This window comes from Capricornis sumatraensis, chromosome 2 (genome assembly GCF_032405125.1).
Source record: "Capricornis sumatraensis isolate serow.1 chromosome 2, serow.2, whole genome shotgun sequence".
Lineage (NCBI taxonomy): Eukaryota > Metazoa > Chordata > Mammalia > Artiodactyla > Bovidae > Capricornis > Capricornis sumatraensis.
This window is the reverse complement of record NC_091070.1, coordinates 169,626,617-169,649,316: the sequence shown is the minus strand read 5'-3', so window position 1 is coordinate 169,649,316 and position 22,700 is coordinate 169,626,617. Positions and strand designations below refer to the sequence as shown.

The 22,700-nt window shown below is 38.4% G+C and overlaps 1 non-coding gene across 1 annotated transcript; it reads right to left on the bottom strand.

The window, feature by feature from the left end:
• Positions 1-10,152: 10,152 nt before the first annotated feature.
• On the bottom strand, positions 10,153-10,259 carry LOC138074643 (U6 spliceosomal RNA). The gene has a single exon (XR_011144474.1). It is a non-coding gene; the product is annotated as a U6 spliceosomal RNA (small nuclear RNA).
• Positions 10,260-22,700: the final 12,441 nt, after the last annotated feature.

Genomic DNA, 22,700 nt, shown 5'->3' with positions numbered 1-22,700 from the left:
CCTGAGCTCTCTATATTGTTCCACTGATCTATCTGTTTTTATGCCAGTACTGTATTGTTTTAATTACTATAGCTTTGTAGTATAAAACTCCTAGAGGAAAAAATAAGCAGAACACTCTTTGACATAAATCACAGCAGTATTTTTGGATCCATCTCCTAATGGAAATAAAAGCAAATAATAAACAAATGGGACCTAAGTAAACAAAAGCTTTTGCACAGCAAAGGAAACCACCAAAACAAAAAGACAACCTACTAAATGGGAGAAAATATTTGTAAATTATATGACTGATAGCGATTAATATTCAACATATATAAACAGTTCATACAATACAACATTAAAAAATTTTTTTTTAATGGGGAGGGAATTCCCTGGCCAGTATAGCGGTTAGGACTCAGCACTTTCATTACCAGGGTCTGGGTTCAGTCCCTTGTCAGGGAAATAAGATCCTGCAAGCCATGCCACAGAGCAAAAAATTAAAAAGGAGGCAGAAGAACTGAATAAATATTTTTCCAAAGAGGAAAGCTGATCATGAACAGACACAGGAAAAGATCCTCAGCATCACTAATCATCAGGGAAATGCAAGTGAAAAATCACAGTGAGCTATCACCTCACATCTGTCTGAATGGTTATCATCAAAAAGAACACAGATAACACATATTGGTAAGGATGTAGAGAAAAGGGAACTTTCACATACTAATGATGGAACTGTAAATTGGTGCAGTCACTGTGAAAAACAGTATGGAGGGTCTCAACAATTAAAAACAGAACTACTGTATGATCTACCAACTCCACTCCTGGGTATATGTTTGAAAAAAAACACAAAAACAATAATTTGAAATGATACATGCCTTCCAATGTTCATAGCAACATTATTTATTTGATAGACACTTAGGAAGCAACCTAAGTGTCCATCAAAAGGTGAATGGATAAAGAAGCTTATATATATATATATATATATATATATATATATATATATAAAATCACACTAATATACACATATACATAGATACATCACACACATATGTACATACACACACGTGTGTGTGTGTGTGTGTGTGTGGCTCAGTGGTAAAGAAACCACCTGCCAATGCAGGAGATGCAGGTTCAGTCCCTGCATCAGGAAGATCCCTGGAGAAGGAAATGGCAACCCACTCCAGTATTCTTGCCTGGAGAATTCCATGGGCAGAGGAGCCTGGTGGGCTACAGCCCATGGAGTGGCAAAAGAGTCAACCACAACTTAACAACTATACACAATGGAGTACTACTGAGTCAAAAAAAAAAAAGAAAGAAAAAAAAAATGTTTTGCCATTTGGAGCAACGTAGGTGAACTTGTCCCTTGTGGCTCAGTCAATAAAGAATCCACCTGCAGTACAGGAGACCAGGGTTCAGTCCCTGCATTGGGAAGATCCCCTGGAGGAGGGCATGGCAACCCACTCCAGTATTCTTGCCTTAAGAATCCCCATGAACAGAGGAGCCTGGTGGGCTGCAGTCCATGGGGTCACAAAGAGTCAGACACGACTGAATGACTCCACACATGGGTGAACTTGGAGGACATGACGCTAAGTGAAATAATTTAGAGAAAAACAAAAACTACCTGGTATCACTTATATGTGGAATCTAAAAAATACAACAAACGTGTGAATGTAAAAGAAGCAGACTCACAGATATAGAGAACACACTAGTGGTTTAGGGTTAGGGGTCTGTGAATGGGAGATACAATCGATTGTGTGTAAGACAGGCTACAAGGATTTATTGCACAACATGGGAAGTATAGCCAATATTTTGTAATAGCTGTAAATGGAGCATAACCTTTAGAAACTGTATAAATTTTTTTTAATTTAAAAAATGGTGACTTTTATTGTGTATGAATTATATATAGACAAAGTGTATTTTCCAAAAGCAGCAAACAAACATCTCTCAGCTTTCTTTTTGAATGAGTAAATGGTGATAATGAAGACAACACAGGAGGAAGAGAAAGCCTGGGCTTCACCTAAGAGGGCTGTTTACATGAAGCACCAATTTGAAACTATACTGCTATGCTAGGGGCTGGGAGAGCAAGGATGAAAATTACACAGTTCCGCTATCTTGAAGGACAGGAATAGTCTAATGGAGGGTGTATGAAAACAACCTAGTTTAACACATTATGAGAAATGTTCCTTTAGAGTTATAAACAAAGTGTTTCAGGAAGGAGATACTTAATGTTTTAATTTAAAATAATTAAAAATACTCAAAGTTCCTCATCAATAGGTAAAAACAAATGTCTGTGTATTCATACCATAGAATGCTATTTCAGCAATAAAAAGAAACTATTGAACAGGCAAAATCATGGATGAATCTCCAAATAATTATGTTGAGTGGAAGAGGCCAGAATCATCCCTCTCAGGAAAAAAAAAAAAAAAAGGACATACTGTACGGCTCCATTTATATAAAACTCTAAAAAGTGAAAAATAATCTATAGTGATAGAAAGCATACAAGCGGTCATCCGGAGGGGAGAGAGGTGGGAAGTGAAGGAATGAAGGGATTACAAAGATATGTGACGAAGCCTTTGAGGGTGATGGATATATTCATTATCTTGATTATAGTGATGGTCTAAACTTCAGACCACTTCTCCAAATAGAATTAGTCTATACTCTAACTGGCTCAAAATTGGGAAAGGAGTGTGACAAGGTTGTATATTGTCACCCTCCTTACTTAAAGGGCTTCCCTGATAGCTCAGTTGGTAAAGAATCCACCTGCAATGCAGGAGACCCCAGTTCAATTCCTGGGTCAGGAAGATCCTCTGGAGAAGGAACAGGCTACCCACTCCAGTATTCTTGAGCTTCCCTTGTGGCTCAGCTGGTAGAGAATCCACCAGCAATGCAGGGGACCTACAGAAGACCTGAGTTCAATCCCTGGGTTGGGAAGATCCCCTGGAGAAGGGAAAGGCTACCCACTCCAGTAGTCTCACCTGGAGAATTCCATGGACTACAGTCCAGGGGTTGCAAAGAGTCAGATATGACTGAGCGACTTTCACTTTCACTATCTCCTTATTTAACTTATATGCAGAGTACATCATGTGAAATGCTGGGCAAGAGGAATCACAAGCAGGAATCAAATTTCCAGAAGCAATATCAACAACCTGGTTTCACAGGTAATACATACATCCAAACTTATCATATCAGTAACTTTACATATATACAGTTCACTGTAGTCAGTAATACCTCAACAAAACTGTTGTTAAAAATGCTAAGAGCAATCTTCAGAAAAGACAAGATTATGATAAAGCTGCACTGAATTGCATATGATCTATTTTGTAACATAAATCTCTAACACAAATATAATGAAGAAAATATTCAGGTTGGAATAATGATGTTATCTAAACCTTATTTAGTGTTTACTCTGAGCCAGGCACTTTGCTGTCCCTCTCACTTAATTCATTTTGTTCACATATCAACAGTATGAAGTAGGCAGTTTTAATATCCCCAAGTTATAAATGAGGAAACTGAGGACTGAGTTAGAAGTATGTTCAACTGGAATATAACAATCACTCTCAGTGGCTTAAAAAAGAAATGGTCATTGTTATTAAAAATAAACAACAACAAAAACAAGAGGGCTGGAGGTGGACAATCTGGTGTGCTTTAAGCTGCCAAGCCATGGGTTTGCAAAGAGTCAGACAATACTTGGCAACTCAGTTCAGTTCATTCGCTCAGTCGTGTCCAACTCTGCGACCCCATGGCACACAGCACGCCAGGCCTCCCTGTCCATCACCAACTCCCGGAGTTCACTCAGACCCACGTCCATCGAGTCCGTGATGCCATCCAGTCATCTCATCCTCTGTCGTCCCCTTCTCCTCCTGCCCCCAATCCCTTCCAGCATCAGAGTCTTTTCCAATGAGTCAACTCTTTCCATGAGGTGGCCAGAGTACGGGAGTTTCAGCTTTAGCATCAGTCCTTCCAAAGAAATCCCAGGGCTGATCTCCTTCAGAATGGACTGGTTGGATCTCCTTGCACTCCAAGGGACTCTTAAGAGTCTTCTCCAACACCACAGTTCAAAAACATCAATTCTTTGGCACTCAGCCTTCTTCACAGTCCAACTCTCACATCCATACACGACTACTGAAAAAACCATAGCCCTGACTAGACAGACCTGAGTCAGCAAAGTAATGTCTCTTCTTTTGAATATGGTATCTAGGTTGGTCATAACTTTTCTTCCAAGGAGTAAGCATCTTTTAATTTCATGGCTGCAGTCACCATGTGCAATGGTTTTGGAGCCCAGAAAAATAAAGTCTGACACTGTTTCCACTGTTTCCCCGTCTATTTCCCATGAAGTGATGGGACCAGATGCCATGATCTTCGTTTTCTGAGTGTTGAGCTTTAAGCCAACTTTTTCACTTTCCACTTTCACTTTCGTCGAGGCTTTTTAGTTCCTCTTCACTTTCTGCCATAAGGGTGGTGTCATCTGCATATCTGAGGTTATTGATATTTCTCCCGGCAATCTTGATTCCAGCTTGTGTTTCCTCCAGTCCAGCATTTCTCATGATGTACTCTGCATATAAGTTAAATAAGCAGGGTGATAATATACAGCCTTGATGCACTCCTTTTCCAATTTGGAACCAGACTGCTGTTCCATGTCCAGTTCTAACTGTTGCTTCCTGACCTGTATACAGATTTCTCAAAATGCAGGTCAGATGGTCTGGTATTCCCATCTCTTTCAGAATTTTCCACAGTTTATTGTGTTCCACACAGTCAAAGGCTTTGGCATAGTCAATAAAGCAGAAATAGATGTATTTCTGGAATTCTCTTGCATTTTGCATGATCCAGCGGATGTTGGTAATTTGATCTCTGGTTTCTCTGCCTTTTCTAAAACCAGCTTGAACATCAGGAAGTTCACGGTTCACGTATTGCTGAAGCCTTGGCAACTAAACCACAACAAAACACCAATGTGGACAAGGATATAGAAGGCTCTTCTTCCTTCCACCCCAACATGCACCACGGTGTGACTACTGCCTCTTAGTTACATGGTAGCTTCTGCACTTTCAGGCATCAGAGGACTTCAGGCAGAAAGAAGCAAGAAAGAGTGAAGTGGGAAAAGACAGAAGGGTCTACTCACTGAATCTCCTAGCTTCCCCAGAGGCCCCACCCAGAGGCTTTTGCTTATTATTTGCCAGAATTGTGTCAAATGGCCACCAGAAAGCTACTAGGAAGAAGGGGATTATAGATGGAGGCCAAAGGAGCAATTCCTGCCTTAAGTACTAAGAAGTGCAGACAGAATTTGATCTAGACTTATTTCCCAAGCCTGTTTTTATATGAATAAAGTTTTCCATAAATTCTTCCCCAAAGGCTTCTTGATATGCCAAGCAAGGGGGAGACATTTCATCCTGAGGATGAGGACTTGATAGAGTATGGAATATGGTATGCATGTAGGCATTGGTAAGTGACACATACATCTTTTGAGTAAGCACAATTAAGGAAAAAGCTTTTCTGTTTTTCCTTAAGTGGAAGGAGTATGTGGAAGGAAGGAGTGAAATACAATGACCTATAGCTTAACTTCACATAATTTCTAATCAATAGCTTTACCTCTTGTGGTTTCCTGTGATTTAGAAATTGCCAGTTTCTGCATATCTCATACCTAGAAAGTTTTCTGGTGATCCATCAGGGCACTTTTAACATTCAACAAGTATTATTATCTAGGAGTAAAGAAGTGGCAAGATAGGCAGAATATCATCTCTAGGAAAATATTAATAACATTTTAAAACAATAAAAGAAAAGGACATGATTCACATTTATAAGCCTTAAGTGTTTCCACAATAACTGAAATCCAAACCAGACTTATTTATAATTCCCAGCCACGAGGTCAAACCCATACGCATTATGTACACAGTGTGTGTCAGTATTCTGGTCACCTGAACTGGATGTCACTCAAGCATTCAGTAGACAATGGACATTTTTATCGCTATTTATAAATCCATAAATATAAAATCTGTGGTCAGTGAGTTAAACTAAGAATTCACTTTTTCAGTCTAAATTATTAAATTTTCATGATATATTAGCCCAAGGTTCCCTAGTGGCTCAGTGGTAAAGAATCCACCTGCCAATATAGGAGACTCAGGTTCAATCCCTGGGTCAGGAAGATCCCCTGGAGAAGGAAATGGCAACTCACTCCAGCATTTTTGCCTCAGAAATCCCAAGGACAGAGGAGCCTAGTGGGCTATAGTCAAGGCAGTTGCAAGAGTCAAACATGACTTAGCAACTAAACAACAACAAATATATTAGCCTACTACACAAACAAATTCAGCAGCCATTTATTGAGCACCTATGAGCCATGCATTGTGCCAGGTTCACGAGTGAAATAAAGCAGAATTCCTGCCTTCAAAAAAAAAAATCACATATAAAAGCAATTTGATGAGTATGCTGAAAGTGTTAGTCACTCAGTTGTGTCCAGCTCTTTGCAACCCCATGAATGTTACACCGCCAGGCTCCTCTGTCCAGGGAATTTTCTAGGCAAGACTACTGGAGAGGGTTGCCCTTCCTTTCTCCAGGGTATCTTTCCAATCCAGAGACAGAACCCAGGTCTTCTGCTTTGCAGGCAGATTTTTTTACTGCCTGAGCCACCACAGAAGCCCTAAGTACCATGGTTCAGTTCAGTTCGTGTCCGACTCTTTGGGACTCCATGGACTGCAACACACCAGGCCTCCCTGTCCATCACCAACTCCTGCAGTTTACTCAAACTCATGTCCATTGAGTCAGTGATGCCATCCAGCCATCTCATCCTCTGTCATCCCCTTCCCCTCCTGCCCCCTATCCCTCCCAGCATCAGAGTCTTTTCCAATGAGTCAACTCTTCACATCAGGTGGCCAAAGTACTGGAGCTTCAGCTTTAGCATCATTCCTTCCAAAGAACACCCAGGGTTGATCTCCTTCATAATGGACCAGTTGGATCTCCTTGCAGTCCAAGGGACTCTCAAGAGTCTTCTCCAACACCGCAGCTAAAAAGCATCAATTCTTTGGCACTCAGCTTTCTTCACAGTCCAACTCTCACATCCATACATGACTACTGGAAAAACCATAGCCTTGACTAGATGGACCTTCGTTGGCAAAATAATGTCTCAGCTTTTTAATATGCCTTCTAGGTTGATCATAACTTTTCTTCCAAGGCGTAAGTGCCTTTTAATTTCATGGCTGCAGTCACCATCTGCAGTGATTTTGGAGCCCCCCAAAAATAAAGTCTGTCACTGTTTTCACCATTTCCCCATCTGGTTTTAGAAAAGGCAGAGGATCCAGAGGTCAAATTGCCAACATCCATTGGATTATCGAAAAAGCAAGAGAGTTCCATAAAAACACCTATTTCTGTTTTATTGACTATGCCAAAGCCTTTGACTGTGTGGATCACCACAAACTGTGGAAAATTATGAAAAAGATCGGAATATCAGACCACCTGACCTACCTCTTGAGAAATCTGTATGCAGGTCAGGAAGTAACAGTTAGAATTGGACATGGAACAACACACTGGTTCCAAATAGGGAAAGGAGTATGTCAAAGATGTATATTTGTCACACTGCTTTTTAAACTTATATGTAAAGTACATCATGAGAAATGCTGGGCTGAATGAAGCACAAGCTAGAATCAAGACTGCTGGGAGAAATATTACTGACCTCAGATATGCAGATGACACCACCCTTATGGCAGAAAGCAAAGAAGAACTAAAGAGCATCTTGATGAAAGTGAAAGAAGAGAGTGAAAGAGTTGGCTTAACGCTCAACATTCAGAAAACTAAGATCATGGCATCTGGTCCCATCATTTCACGGCAAATAGATGAGGAAACAGTAGGAAGTACTAGGGTAGATGTATATAATTTGCACCACAAATGTCCTTCCAATTCTGATTTCTATTTCCTTCACATTTTTCTTTTTCTTTTTCTTTTTTTACTTCTCTAGAAGTAACAGCAAGATAGTTGAGCAAGATATGCAAGTAAGGGCAAGAAAACTATAGAGTTTATGCCTGGCAAGTTTTAGAAACATACTATCTAAATTTTTTATCACTGAAATATAACACAAATTTTCAAATTACTTTACCAAAGATTAAGTGTGTTGCTTCTGCAGATATATCAGTTATTTTCTGTTCCAAGTTTCAGACTACTGCCTAGAAACCAGCACAGATTCTACATTTGTACTGAAATCAACAGAAGAGGGTATTCAAGACAAGCACAATTCACTGCACTTTATCATCTATGAGCACGAAGGCTGCACAATGTTGAATTTCTCTTCCACTCAGAGAAAAGGAAACATACATATATAGACACCGCCTTAACAGTGTTGGTTAGCTGCTTTAAAATAAAAAACGTAAAGATCATATTCAAAGAAAACCCAAGCTTTATATAGAACTACAGGACATGAGCTATATACACATTCCTTCTATCATCAATGATTTTGTGATATTTCAGTGTAGGCCCTGAGACCTCAATATTTTTTTTTTCAATTTTTTGGCTGCACCTCATGGCATGTAGGACCTTAGTTCCCCAACCAGGGATTGAGCCAGCACCCCTGCAGTGGAAGAACAGTCTTAATCACTGGACTGCCAGGGAAGTCTGAGACTTCAATACTGAAGCACTGTCATAAAACCAATACTGACTACTCTGAGAAAAACACATTCATATGTAATCAAACTCAACCAACGAGAAGGCAAGTGCAGAGCGATCTCAGTCACACATTTCCCCTGAAAATCAAAAGATAAAACAGATTATTATTACTATAACATAACTCAGATAATCTCAATGATAGCCACTCAAGAATTCCCAAAGCTTTCAGGGAGTCAGTGGACAAGCACTAAGTGCTTATTGACCAGAGGCCACTTTCCAGGCACTGTGCTGGATGTGCAGACAAGTACTTTCTCACACAAAGTCTATTATCTATTGATAAGTCTTACAAGAAGAAAACTATGAAAAAAATAAGTGTTCTTAAAGTGTTAAAGTGAAATATACAGAAACTGTAGTAAATAAACAGTCTTTAATCAGTAGTCATTTTCTGACTCAAACAAGTGTAATAGGAAATCATGATGAGCAGTCAGGGAAAAGAAAGCAGCACTGAAATAGAGTTTTAAATGATGGACAGGCTATGAACACAAAAAGTAGAATGGTTTAAATGCTAGGAATCACACAAAAGGGCACAGAGTTAGAAACACACACAGATGGTAGGAGTTGAGTAGGTTACAGAAAGGACAGTTCTGGTTTCCACGATCAGTTAACATCAACCACTGGGTATGAATGTTGGACAATTAAGTTAGATGCACTGAGTACTATCCTTATTCATCAGAGGGCAAATAGAATGAATACAATCACAGAAAACTAATCAAACTGATCATATGGACCACAGCCTTGTCTAACTCAATGAAACTATGAGTAATGCCATGTAGGACCACCCAAGACGGATGGGTCATGGTGGAAAGTTCTGACAAGACGTGGTCCACTGGAGAAGGAAATGGCAAACGACCTCAGTATTCTTGCCTTGAGAACCCAATGAACAGTATGAAAAGGCAAAAAGATATGACACTGAAAGATGAACTCCCCAGGTTCATAGGTACCCAATATGCTACTGGAGAAGAGTGGAGAGATAACTCCAAAAACAAGGAAGAAACAGAGCCCAAGCAAAAACAATGCCCAGTTGTGGATGTGACTGGCGATGGAAGTAAAGAACAATGCTGTAAAGAACAACATTGCATAGGAACCTGGAATGTTAGGTCCGTGAATCAAGGTAAATTGGAAGTGGTCAAAAAGGAGATGGCAAGAGTGAACATAGACATTTTAGGAATCAGTGAACTAAAATGGACTGAAATGGGTGAATTTACTTCAGATGACGATTGTATCACTACTCTGGGAAAGAATACCTTAGAAGAAATGGAGTAGCCATCATAGTCAACAAAAAAAGTCCAGAAATGCAGTACTTGGATGCAATCTCAAAAACAAAAGAATGATCTCTGTTAGTTTCCAAGGCAAACCATTCAATATCACAGTAATCCAAGTCTATGCCCCGACCAGTAATGCTGAAGAAGCTGAAGTTGAATGGTTCTATGAAGACTTACTAGACCTTTTATTTTTTTTTATTTTTATTTTTTTGAGGGTTGATCAGGTTTATTGACCGCCTCTTGGGGGGACAATGCCAGGGCGGCCCAAAGCCAGCACAAAAATATGGAACGCGTCACGAATTTGCATGTCATCCTTGTGCAGGGGCCATGCTAATCTTCTCTGTATCATTCCAATTTTAGTATATGTGCTGCCAAAGCGAGGACTACAAGACCTTTTAGAACTGACACTCAAAAAAGATGTCCTTTTCATCATAGGGGACTAGAATGAAAAAGTAGGAAGTCAAGAGTTACCTGGAGAACAGGCAGATTTGGTGTTGGAGTGCAGAATGAAGCAGGGAAAAGGCTAACAGAATTTTGCCAAGGAAACACACTGGTTATATCAAACACTTTCTTCCAACAACGCAAGACAAGACTCTACACATGGACATCACCAGATGGTCAACACAGAAATCAGATTGATTATATTCTAGGTAGCTGAAGATGGAGAAGCTCTATACAGTCAACAAGACTGGGAGCTGACTATGGCTCAGATCTCCTTATTGCCAAATTCAGACTTAAACTGAAGAAAGTAGGGAAAACCACTAGACCATTCAAGTATGACCTAAATCAAATCCCTTATCCCTTCTACAGTGGAAGTGAGGAATAGATTCAAGGGATTAGATCTGATAGACAGAGTACCTAAAGAACTATGGACAGAGGTTCATGACACTGTACAAGAGGCAGTGATCAAGACCATCCCCAAGAAAAAGAAATGCAAAAAGGCAAAATGGTTGTCTGAGGAGACCTTACAAATAGCTGAGAAAAGAAGAGGAGCTAAAGGCAAAGGAGAAAAGGAAAGATACACCCCATCTGAATGCAGAATTCCAAAGAATAGCAAGAAGAGATGAGAAAGCCTTCCTCAATGATCAGTGCAAAGAAATAGATGGAAATAATAGAATGGGAAAGACTAGAGTTGTCTTCAAGAAAAACAGAAATACCAATGAAAATTTCATGCAAATTTAAAGGACAGAAATGGTATGGACCTAGCAGAAGTAGAAGATATTAAGAAGACGTGGCAAGAATACACAGAAGAACTACACAAAAAGATCTTCACGACCCAAATAAGCAGGATGCTATAATCACTCACCTAGAGCCAGATATCCAGGAATGTGAACTCAAGTGGGCCTGAGGAAGCATCACTATGAACAAAGCTAGTGAAAGTGATGGAATTCCAGTTGAGCTATTTCAAATCCTAAATGATGATGCTGTGAAAGTCCTGCACTCAATACGCCAGCAAATTTGGAAAACTCAGCAATGGCCACAGAACTGGAAAAGGTCAGTTTTCATTCCAATGCCAAAGAATGTTCAAACTACCACACAATTGCAATCATCGCACACCCTAGCAAAGTAATGCTCAAAATTCTCCAAGCCAGGCTTCAACAGTACATGAACGATGAACTTCCAGATGTTCAAGTGGGATTTATAAAAGGCAGAGGAACCAGAGATCAAATTACCAACATCCAATGGATCATCAAAAAAGCAGGAGAGTTCCAGAAAAAACATCTACTTCTGCTTTATTGACTATGCCAAAGCCTTGACTGTGTGAATCACAACAAACTGTGGAAAATTCATTAAGAGATGGGAATACCAGACCACCTGACCTGCCTCCTGAGAAATCTGTATGCAGGTCAAGAAGCAACAGTCAGAACTGGACATGGAAAAATGGACTGGTTCAAAATTGGCAGAGGACTACCTCAAGGCTGTATATTGTCACCCTGCTTATTTAACTTATATGCAGAATACATTATGCAAAATGATGGACTAGATGAAACACAAGCTGGAATCAAGACTGCAGGGAGAAATATCAATAACTTCAGATAGGCAGATGATATCACCCTTATGGCCGAAAGCAAAGAAGAACTAAAGAGCCTCTTGATGAAAGTTAAAGAGAATGAAAAAGCTGGCTTAAAACTCAACATTCAGAAAACTAAGATCATGGCACCTGGCCCCATCACTTCATGGCAAACAGATGTGGAAACTATGGAAACAGTGAGAGAGTTAATTTGAGGGGACTCCAAAATCACTGCAGATAGTGACTGCAGCCATGAAAGTAAAAGACGCTTGCTCCTTGGAAGAAAAGCTATGACCAACCTAGAAAGCATACTAGAAAACAGAGGCATTACTTTGTCAACAAAGTTCCGTCTAGTCAAAACTATGATTTTGAGATGTGAGAGTTGGACCATAAAGAAAGCTGAGCATTGAAGAATAGGTGCTTTTGAACTGTGATGTTGGACAAGACTCCTAAAAGTCCCTTGGACTACAAGGAGATCAAACCAGTCAATCCTAAAGGAAATCCGTTCTGAATATTCACTGGAAGGACTAATGTTGAACCTGAAATTCCAGTACTTTAGCCACATGATGAGAAGGACCTGACTCATTAGAAAAGACCCTGATGCTGGTAAAGATTGACAGCAGGAGGAAAGTGGACAACAGAGGATGAGATGGTTGCATGGCATCACCGACTCCTTGGACATGAGTTTGAGCAAGCTCCGGGAGATGGTGAAAAACAGGGAAGCCTGGCATGCTGCAGTCCATGGGGTCACAAAGAATCTACATGACTGAGCAACTGAACAATAAAAAATTCTAATAGGGTTAAAAATCACCCCTGATTAAAACTAATTTGCTTCAAGACTCTCATATATCTGTCCATAGGCTAATTCAACACTCTGCTAGCCATTAATTGTGGCTTCTGGCAGCAAACAAGATGTCAGTGTCTATTTCCATGCATTATTTTTATCTGAAATCTTCTCTATGCATGATCCAAATTTACTGGAATCATAGTCTGTTCTCTGTAGTATGTGAAAAAGTGGAGAAATCAATTATGTGTAATTAGTCATGGAGTCACGCTATATTATCAGAGTTTATTATTAGCAAATTTCTTGACAATAGAAAGGACAAGAATAGAAATATTGTATTACAATGGAGCTATGCTGGGGTAATTTGTTCAAATTACTCTTATCCTAAAAAAAAAAAATTACTCTTACCTCGCTTAATTTTTTTCTCCATAGTATTTAATGCAAATCCGTATACTTTACACACATTTGTCACTTCTTTTATTGTATTTCTTCTCCCAGGGAATGGAACTATTATGAGAACAGTGGCCTTGGTATTTTTCACTACATATCTCCAGCATCCATAACATTCAGTACTGCAGGGCTTAATATTCCAGCATTATAAACAATCAATAAACAGTTAATGACTTTATCATTTAGGAGGCATTGGGAGAGTCCTATGATCCTTGGCTAAATAAAAATAAAAACAGAAAATCAAATGCTTTAAATTTTAACTATTCTGTATCACAAAATCCTTCCAATTTCCTAAGGACCTCTTCTCTACTGTAGTCAAAAACAACGTTTGGCACTTTCAACAAGCGCTGAAGAAAAGTGATTGAGGTTATCATTTACTGTCATATTATGGTTATTTCAAAATTTATTGCTTATTACTTTATAATTTACCATGAGGTGATGGCTATAATCTGATTTGCATTGGAATAAGGGAAATGTGAAATTTTCTACTTTGAAATTCAGGTTACTTCTCATCAAGAGACACATTAATATAATATATTTTCATTGTAACAAACACTTTAGGATATTTCTAAAATTATGATAAATATTCCCCTTGTAGATAGTCACATTAGATTCTAGTATTTTACACTTTTATTAATATTTTTTCTCCTTTGCCCCACCCCAATCATCACTGCTCTATAAAAAATATTTTCAATTCCTGAATATCTTTCTCTTCTTTAGAGATAATTCCAAAAAGTACATCACCATTTTTGCATAATTTTATTTATTATTTTATGACAGGAATTGTTAAGATTACATTATAGCTTTTATCTTTCTAATACTTATGAAAATTTCCCCTTAATCTTTACCTTCAACCAACTTAGAATCTGTAGCCTCCCGTAATCCTTTTCTCTATTAACATGAGAGCCATCACCCACTTTTCTTAGCTAAGATTTTTCACTGACACTTTGTTCTAGCTATCATGACACCATAATAAGCTTCAAAATGTAAAACAACCCTGGTGCTAGGAAAACTGGACAGCTACATGTAAAAGAAAGAAATTAGAACACTTCCTAACACCATACACAAAGATAAACTCAAAATGGATTAAAGACCTAAATGTAAGACCAGAAACTGTAAAACTCTAAGAGGAAAACATAAGCAGAACACTCAATGACATAAATCAAAGCAAGATCCTCTGTGACCCATCTCCTAGAGTAATGGAAATAAAAACAAAAGTAAACAAGTGGGACCGGATTAAACTTAAAAGCTTTTGCACAGCAAAGGAAACTATAAGCAAGGTGAAAAGACAACCCTCAGAATGGGAGAAAATAATAGCAAATGAAAAACTGACAGAGGATTAGTTTCCAAAATATACAAGCAGCTCATACAACTCAATACTAGAAAAACAAACAACCCAATCAAAAAGTGGGAAAAAGACTAAACAGACATTTCTCCAAAGAAGACATATAGATGGCTAACAAACACATGAAAAGATGCTCAACATCGCTCATTGTTAGAGAAATGCAAATCAAAACTACGAGATATCACCTCACACCAGATAGAATGGCAATCATCAAAAAGTCTACAAACAATAAATGCTGAGAGGGTGTGGAGAAAAGGGAACGCTCTTGCACTGTTGGTGGGATTGTAAATTGATATAGCTGCTATGGAAGACAGTATGGAGATTCCTTTAAAAACTAAGAATAAAACCACCATATGACCCAGCAATCCCACTCCTAGGCACATACCCTGAGGAAATCAAAATTGAAAAAGACACATGTATCCCATAGTTCATTGCAGCACTTTTTACAATAGCTAGAACATGGAAGCAACCTAGATGTCCATCAACAGTCAAATGGATAAAGAAGTTGTGCTACATATACACCCAATGGAATATTACTCAGCCATAAAAGGAATTCATTTGAGTCAGTTCTGATGAGGTGGATGAATCTAGAACCTATTAGGCAGAGTGAAGTGAGTCAGAAAAAGAAAGATAAATATTTTATTCTAATGCACATATACGGAATCTAGAAAAGTGGTACTGAAGAATTTATTTACAGGGCAGCAGTGGAGAAATAGACAGAGAATAGACTTATGGAGATGGAGAGAAGGGAGGAGAGGGTGAGATATATGGAAAGAGTAACATGGAAACTTATATTACCATATGTAAAATAGATAGCCAATGGGAATTTGCTGTATGGCTCAGGAAACTCAAATAGGTTCTCTGTATCAACCTAGAGGGGTGGGATGAGGAGGGAGATGGGAGGGAGGTTCTAAAGGGAGGAGATATATGTATACCTATGGCTGATTTATGTTGAGGTTTGACAGAAAACAACAAAATTCTGTAAAGCAATTATCCTTTAATAAAAAAATAAATAAATTTTTTTAAAATGTGAAACCCAAGTAACAGCTTGCAAGAAAACACTGTGAAGTTTTCTCAGATATATTTGTCTGTTATATTTAAAAACTTTTGTCTGTTTTGAAATTGTTTAACATTCCTTTCAACTACTGAAATTTCTATTTGTTATTTTTTTCTCTTTGATTGGTAATAGGTTCTGTGGCATTTTAAATAGAGATTATACATAAATATCATTAAGATAGTAAAGTTTGGTTTAACATAGTATAGTTTTACACAAGAATATTTCATAAAAGTTTGCAAATATCATTATTCACAACAGCCAAGATACAGAACAGAAGCAATCTAAGTGTTCAAAGGATAAAGATAAGGCATGGACATGCACACATACACATAAGAACATTACACAGCCATTAAAAAGAATGAAATCTTGCAACTTATGACAACACGGATGGGCCTCGAGGAATTATGCTAAGTGGGCAAGTCAAATAGAGAAAGACATATATTGTATTTTATTCATATGTCAAATCTAAAAAAAAGAAAGAAAACAGAAACAGTCATAGATACCGAGAACATATAGGTGATTACTAGAGGAGCAGGGAGTGTGAAGATGAATGAAATAGATGAGGGAAATTAAAAGGGATAAACTTCAAGTTGCAAAACGAGTCAGTCAGGAGAACAAATGTACAGTTTCTGGAATATAGTCAATAATAAGGTCATTAACACTGCTGTATGTTATACAGAGTTCTCATCAAGCAATATTTCTTTTTCTTTCCCTTCTACTTTGGATCTGTATGAGATGATGGATAGTCACTAAAACTGTGGTAATATTTCATGATATATGTAACTCAAACCATTATACTGTACACCTTAAACTTATACAGTGCTATGCATCAATTATATCTCAATAAAACTGGAAGAAAAAAGTATGCAAATAAAATATCCCCAGTTTGGTGGGAAAATAAAAGGATTTTGGATGTAAGTAAAGTTTTACAGTAAAACCTCAGAGATAGTTTTTGTGGGAGATGCAAAACTAAGTCAAGCAATTGCTGAAGTTAACAATTTAAGACAAATACTAACACTGAAGTATAAGATGATGATGGCAAGTGTAAAGTTAATATTTTTAAAATATTCATTTGTATTTTAATGACACACCTAAATAAGAAAGGGCCTCATTCAGAAAACATTCTGTATAAGAAGTTTATCTGTTGTGCCTACTCTGAACTCTAAAATCTTCAAATTTTCTTCCCTACTATCTCATTCAAATACTATCTTTAATACTATTTGGAAAATTATTTTGTATTACAAATGATAGCCAAAAGGATTAAAGAATAACTGAACCAATATTGTAAGATAAATTATATATAGACAAATAACTTAGAATATGCTTTTACTCTTCCTAAACCATATAACTGAAAATAACACATTGTTCCATTGCATCAGATATGGAGGTATTTGACTGTTCCAGTTTTTACAAAGGTGTCTGAAAATTACACATGCAGTGTATCATATCCAACTCTGCTTCAAATGTATCCAATTGTGCAACCCCACAGACTGTAGCCTGTCAGGCTTCACTGTCCACGGGGATTCTCCAGGCAAGAGTACTAAAGTGGGTTGCCATGCTCATCTCCATGGGATCTGCCCAACCCAAGGATCAAATCTAGGTCTCCCGCAATGCAAGTGGATTCTTTACCATCTCAGCCACCAGGAAAGCCCAAGAATACTGGAGTGCGTAGCCTATCCCTTCTTCAGGGGATCTTCCTGACCCAGGAATCAAACCAAGGTCTCCTGCATTGAAGGCGGGTTCTTTACCAGCTGAGCTACCAGGAAAGCCCAAATCATAAGAACTTTCCTGAAAAAGTTTAATCGGAAAATATACAGATTACTAATAAAGTGCATAAGGCAAAAATCTGAATTATGCTGCTGAAATTTGGAATCTGCACCTAGGAGCATACAGAAAAAGAGAGAGAGAGACTGGTTTATCTCTGTGTCTCTACATATTTAAATGATGTGAAATTATATTAAAAGATTCTTACCAAAGTCATCACAACATTTCACCTCGTTAATTAGCATACTATCCAAATACACTCTGGCTTATTAAAAGTTTGAATATGCCAATGAACTATCTTGACCCAGAAAGGACATGAAAAGTACCGTCATCTAACACTAAACCCAAAGAAGCAGCACTGATGGCCTTTACAGGAAAAGTAGAGCTGTTTCTGCTTTGGGAGAATTCATTTCAAATTAAGCATCTTAATTTTATGCTGAAGTGATTCACTAGGGTGAGGGAAAAACAAATTTGATTTTCAAGCATCAATCAATGGGATTAATAGGCATTAAAGCATAAGAATTAAAAGCTTATCAATTTGGCTCTGAGGATTTCTGAACAGATTACCTTCCTTTCATAATACCAGCAGAAGGAATTTCAGTATCTGCAAATGACCTGGAACAATTTTGAGAATGAAAGAATAAATGATTCAAAGTTGTTTATAAATTGTTGCCCATTTAGAAACATTTATCTGAGGTTTCTACTTCAGGTTAAACCTTAATGAGGTTGTCTACCCGTCAGCATCACTAAGCCAACCCATTTTCAGAAACCATGACTGGCAAGGGAGTCTTTCGGTTTATTTCCATCTGAATAGCCTCACATTAAATTATGCTTATAAACAAAGCATTCACATTTTTGAAAGGATACAAAACACTGATTAGTTCATCCTCAAAATGTTTAGCAAGATCTCAGCAGGAGATTAAGGGAAGTCTAGAGAGAACAATCAAGCTCTTGCTAAACAGGAAAATTCACCTTGCCTCAAAAAATTGCCAATAATGTACAAAGTTACAGCAGCAGTAATTATGGCCAATGCTGTACTCTTGTGTATGGGAACTCAGAACTAAAGTGTATATCAGGGTGTTTTATAGGAGTGTGATCATTCAATACAGGGATTCAACTTTACATTAATGTTAGTTATAAAGAGGTCCAGCACTTGCCCTGTTAGAACTTGGCAGTACAACCCTTCCAGATGGCCCCATCCAGTTCTGTTTGACTAGACACATTTTTTTCTCTTCACTCCAGGCAGTAGAGTGGAAAGTTAGACAGTGTTTGGTGTCATATCCAGGTTCAAGTCCTTGCTTTGTACTTATGAGTTCTGCAAATCATTTTACTTCTTTGACTCTCAGTTTCCTCCTCTATAAAATGTGGGTAATAATTCCTACCTCCAGAAACAATTATGAGAATTAATAACACAGTTTATCTGAAGTGCCTGGCACCGGAAAAGTATGAGGTGCTTTTCCTACCTGATATAGATAGAGCTTTATAGGTAGTAAAGTAACATTTGAGAGACAAACTTATGAAATTTCATGCAATTAAACTTTGGCTTCCAAAACAACACTGAAGGTGTTATTTTTCATACTAAGGAATTATTCTAATGTAAAAAAGCTGGAAAAGAAAAAAGCTTCACTCTTGAAATAACTACCTTAAAACATTCTACTTCTGGCTCTCTGTTCATGACAATGAACTAGGAGCATTATGCAGTAATGAGGCACTTTTGAAATCAGTGTTTGAAGCCTGTGAGACTGGGAGAAACCAAATGCCACAGCACCAGAAGTTATTGAGACTCAGTGCCTGATAATTAGGGTCCCAGTACATATAAAATTAGAAGGGGTAGAAGTTTATCATAGTTCAGTTCAGTTCAGTCGCTCAGTTGCGTCCGACTCTTTGAAACCCCAGGAACCACAGCACACCAGGCCTCCCTGTCCATCACTGACTCCCTGTCCACCCAAACCCATGTCCATTGAGTCAATGATACCATCCAACCATCTCATCCTCTGTCATTCCCCTCTCCTCCTGCCCTCAATCTTACCCAGAATCAGGGTCTTTTCCAATGATTCAGCTCTTCGCATCAGGTGGCCAAAGTATTGCAGCCTCAGCTTCAACATCAGTCCTTCCAATGAACATCCAGAACTGATCTGCTTTAGGATGGACTGGTTGGATTTCCTTGCTGTCCAAGGGACTCTCAAGAGTCTTCTCCAACACCACAGTTCAAAAGCATCAATTCTTCAGCACTCAGCTTTCTTTACAGTCCAACTCTCACAGCCATACATGACCACTGGAAAAACAATAGCCTTGACTAGACGAACTTTGTTGGCAAAGTAATGTCTCTGCTTTTTAATATGCTGTCTAGGTTGGTCATAACTTTCCTTCCAAGGAGTAAGTGTCTTCTAATTTCATGGTTGCAATCACCATTTGCAGTGATTTTGGAGCCCAGAAAAATAAAGTCTAACACTGTTTCCACTGTTTTCCCATCTATCTGCCATGAAGTGATGGGACCAGATGCCATGATCTTCGTTTTCTGAATGTTGAGCTTTAAGCCAACTTTTTCACTCTCCTCTTTCACTTTCATCAAGAGGCTCTTTAGTTCTTCTTCACTTTCTGCCATAAGGGTGGTGTCATCTGCATATCTGAGGTTATTGATATTTCTCCCAACAATCTTGATTCCAGCTTGTGCTTCTTCCAGCCCACCGTTTCTCATGATGTACTCTGCATAGAAGTTAAATAAGCAGGGTGACAATATACAGCCTTGATGTACTCCTTTTCCTATTGGAACCAGTCTGTTGTTCCATGTCCAGTTCTAACTGTTGCTTCCTGACCTATATGCAGGAAGAAACAAGCATTAGTACATATAAAAACACAGATGTGTCTGTATGTGTGTGTGTGTGAATTCATTAATTCAAATTGTAAGGAGATAGTCACATGAATATTGATGGAGGTTGCTGATAATTGACTTATGCAATTAAGAGTTTGGGATTGATGTAGGAAAGAAATGGAAGCCATCAGATTCCTCTGGGAAGGGAAATTAAAAACATATTAAGGGAGAATTAGTGGCTAAGGATATTTTATCTTGTGAAGGATAGATTGAACAGAGAAGAGGAGGAAGCCATTGCAGGTGAGTATAGTATTTCAGTCTGCGTCATTGTGGGAGACTACGAGGTTGGGAATCTTAGGACTACTTTGAGAAATATGGAAGAAAAAGCTGAACAGCTAAAGGAGGACAAAGCAGATAGTGGTATGGAGACTGGGAAGCAAGAGGAAAAATTCTAAGAAAGAGGTCAAGCTCTTAGGAATCTCTCAAAGTAGGAAGACCCTGGGGAAAGTGAAAAACGAGATATGTCTGTGTCTAGACTAGTTAGAACTGAGAGGGTGAGCTGATAGGTTGTTGGGAAGAACTCTGCTTTATCTTCTATTTGTCCTGTCACTATTTCTGATGATTTGTGCCCTTCAGAAGAGTTGGTGTGTAAAACTAACATTGAAAGTTAAGCTTTGGATTTATTTTGAAAAATACATTTTTTTTCTGGGTACTTGTACTTAAAGGGGTTTTAATAAAAATAATTAAACAGAAAATATATCCTTCATTGATAATAAAGTCTTGTGCATAAGTGAATGACTCTTAGAGCTTTCAAACTGTACATTACAATTTCTATTTAAATTGATTGACTGCTGTAGCCACAACAGTTGTTTTGCTGACTTCCCTGTGAAGAATCCCTGTATGGAGAAAAAGTGCAAAACAGAATTTACTGCATTCCCACAATGTCAACTTCTTAGGCACTGATCCATAAATTAGCATTATTAGTGGGGAAGGACACCTTGTGTCTAGCTACATGTATTTAACTATATGCTGAAAAGATGGTGTTCATTACTGCAACTGTAAGGTAGCTGTAGCCACACATTAATAAGTTATGAGCTACCATTTCAGAGAAATTGCTCTACCAATAATAAGTAGTCTATGTTCTATTTTTCTTCTCCCTTGGATATCTGTATAGAGTACACTTATTCAGAAAACAATCTCAGAGAAATGGGAAAGCTTAAATTATAACCTGCCTTTGCCCCTGCATCCTCACCCTTATTAAAAAGCATTTAGAATTATTCTAGCATATTAGTTGCTCTTTCAGACCCTAAATCTTAAGCTCTTTTTTTTTTTTTAATTTCATAATCCTTTCAAGGTCAACTCCCACTGTCTTTTCTGTTAGCAGCTGCTGTAAGTGGTATCATACTCTTAAGTTTTCTATATTTTTATGTGCAAGTCATTTACTCTAAAGGGTCTTTTGCCAGCCAACATCATGGAAGCAGTTTACTCTATAGGAATTCTACCCTCTTCTTAGGATTTTAGAATGAACAATTCTTCAAAAACTCTCAGGTACGCTGAGAACTCCTTTCTTCTAATCTCACCCATTCTTTGTTGCTGTTGAATTAGTGGGCTATTTTAATTCTCTAGACTAGTCTCCTCTTGTCTGTAGTTGAAGTAACAGAGCCATCTCCATTTAGCATAAGCAGGAAGCGAGAAGATATCAACAGCACACGAGACTATCTGTGTATGATTGACCGTAACTGAGAGGATACGTGGACTGGCCACGTTGGTACCATATGTGCATTACCCATCTCCTGGTCCAGGAAGGATAACCAGCAGCAATCAGGGATCACAGAAGTGGCTTGAAGGACAGGGTTCTATTTGAGAGCATCCAAGAGAAGCAGCCACTCCTGGCTCACCAGACTTGGCCGCCAAACTCAGTAGGTTAACACTAGGCAAGGAAATGTGGAGAACACAAGTTAGAGGAGAAGCCTGCTTCCTCCTGGACTGCCTCCCAACTCCCTGTCCTCCTCCCCACTTTCTACTCTATTCCTGAGGAGAACTGAGGAAAAGTAATCAGCCCATGGGTGTGATTGGTTCTCGCTTCCCTCCCCATCAAGCCTAGAAATGAAGTGCTAGTGCCATTCCTACCTGGGAGATGGCCCCACCCTGCCCTTCTGGTTCTTCCTGATCTTCTATCAAAGGGGGGAAGGGGCAGCAGACCAGCACACCTGTCATCATTCTCTTTTCCTTCCACACCCACATCCAGCTGATGGTCACTCATTCTTTTAAACTGATATATTAATATCACTGCTTATAACCTACAGGAATATAATTAGAATACCTGTGCTTTGTTACTTTCAGATATTTCTGCTTAGCAAATTATATGAATGGTCCTAATTCCAGGACAAGGGAGTTCATCTTCTGTGGAAATTCTGATGTTATTATATATGGGGTAGAGCACATTTTCTTTCTACATCTAGCTTTGGAAAAAAGTGTTAGAGATGATAAAAATATTGACCTTTTGGCAGGATGGTTTATTCTCATGCTGATATTAGAACTTTGGGACAGTGCTATTTTGCATGGCTATTTAAAATTACAGTAAGAAAGTAAAAACATATTC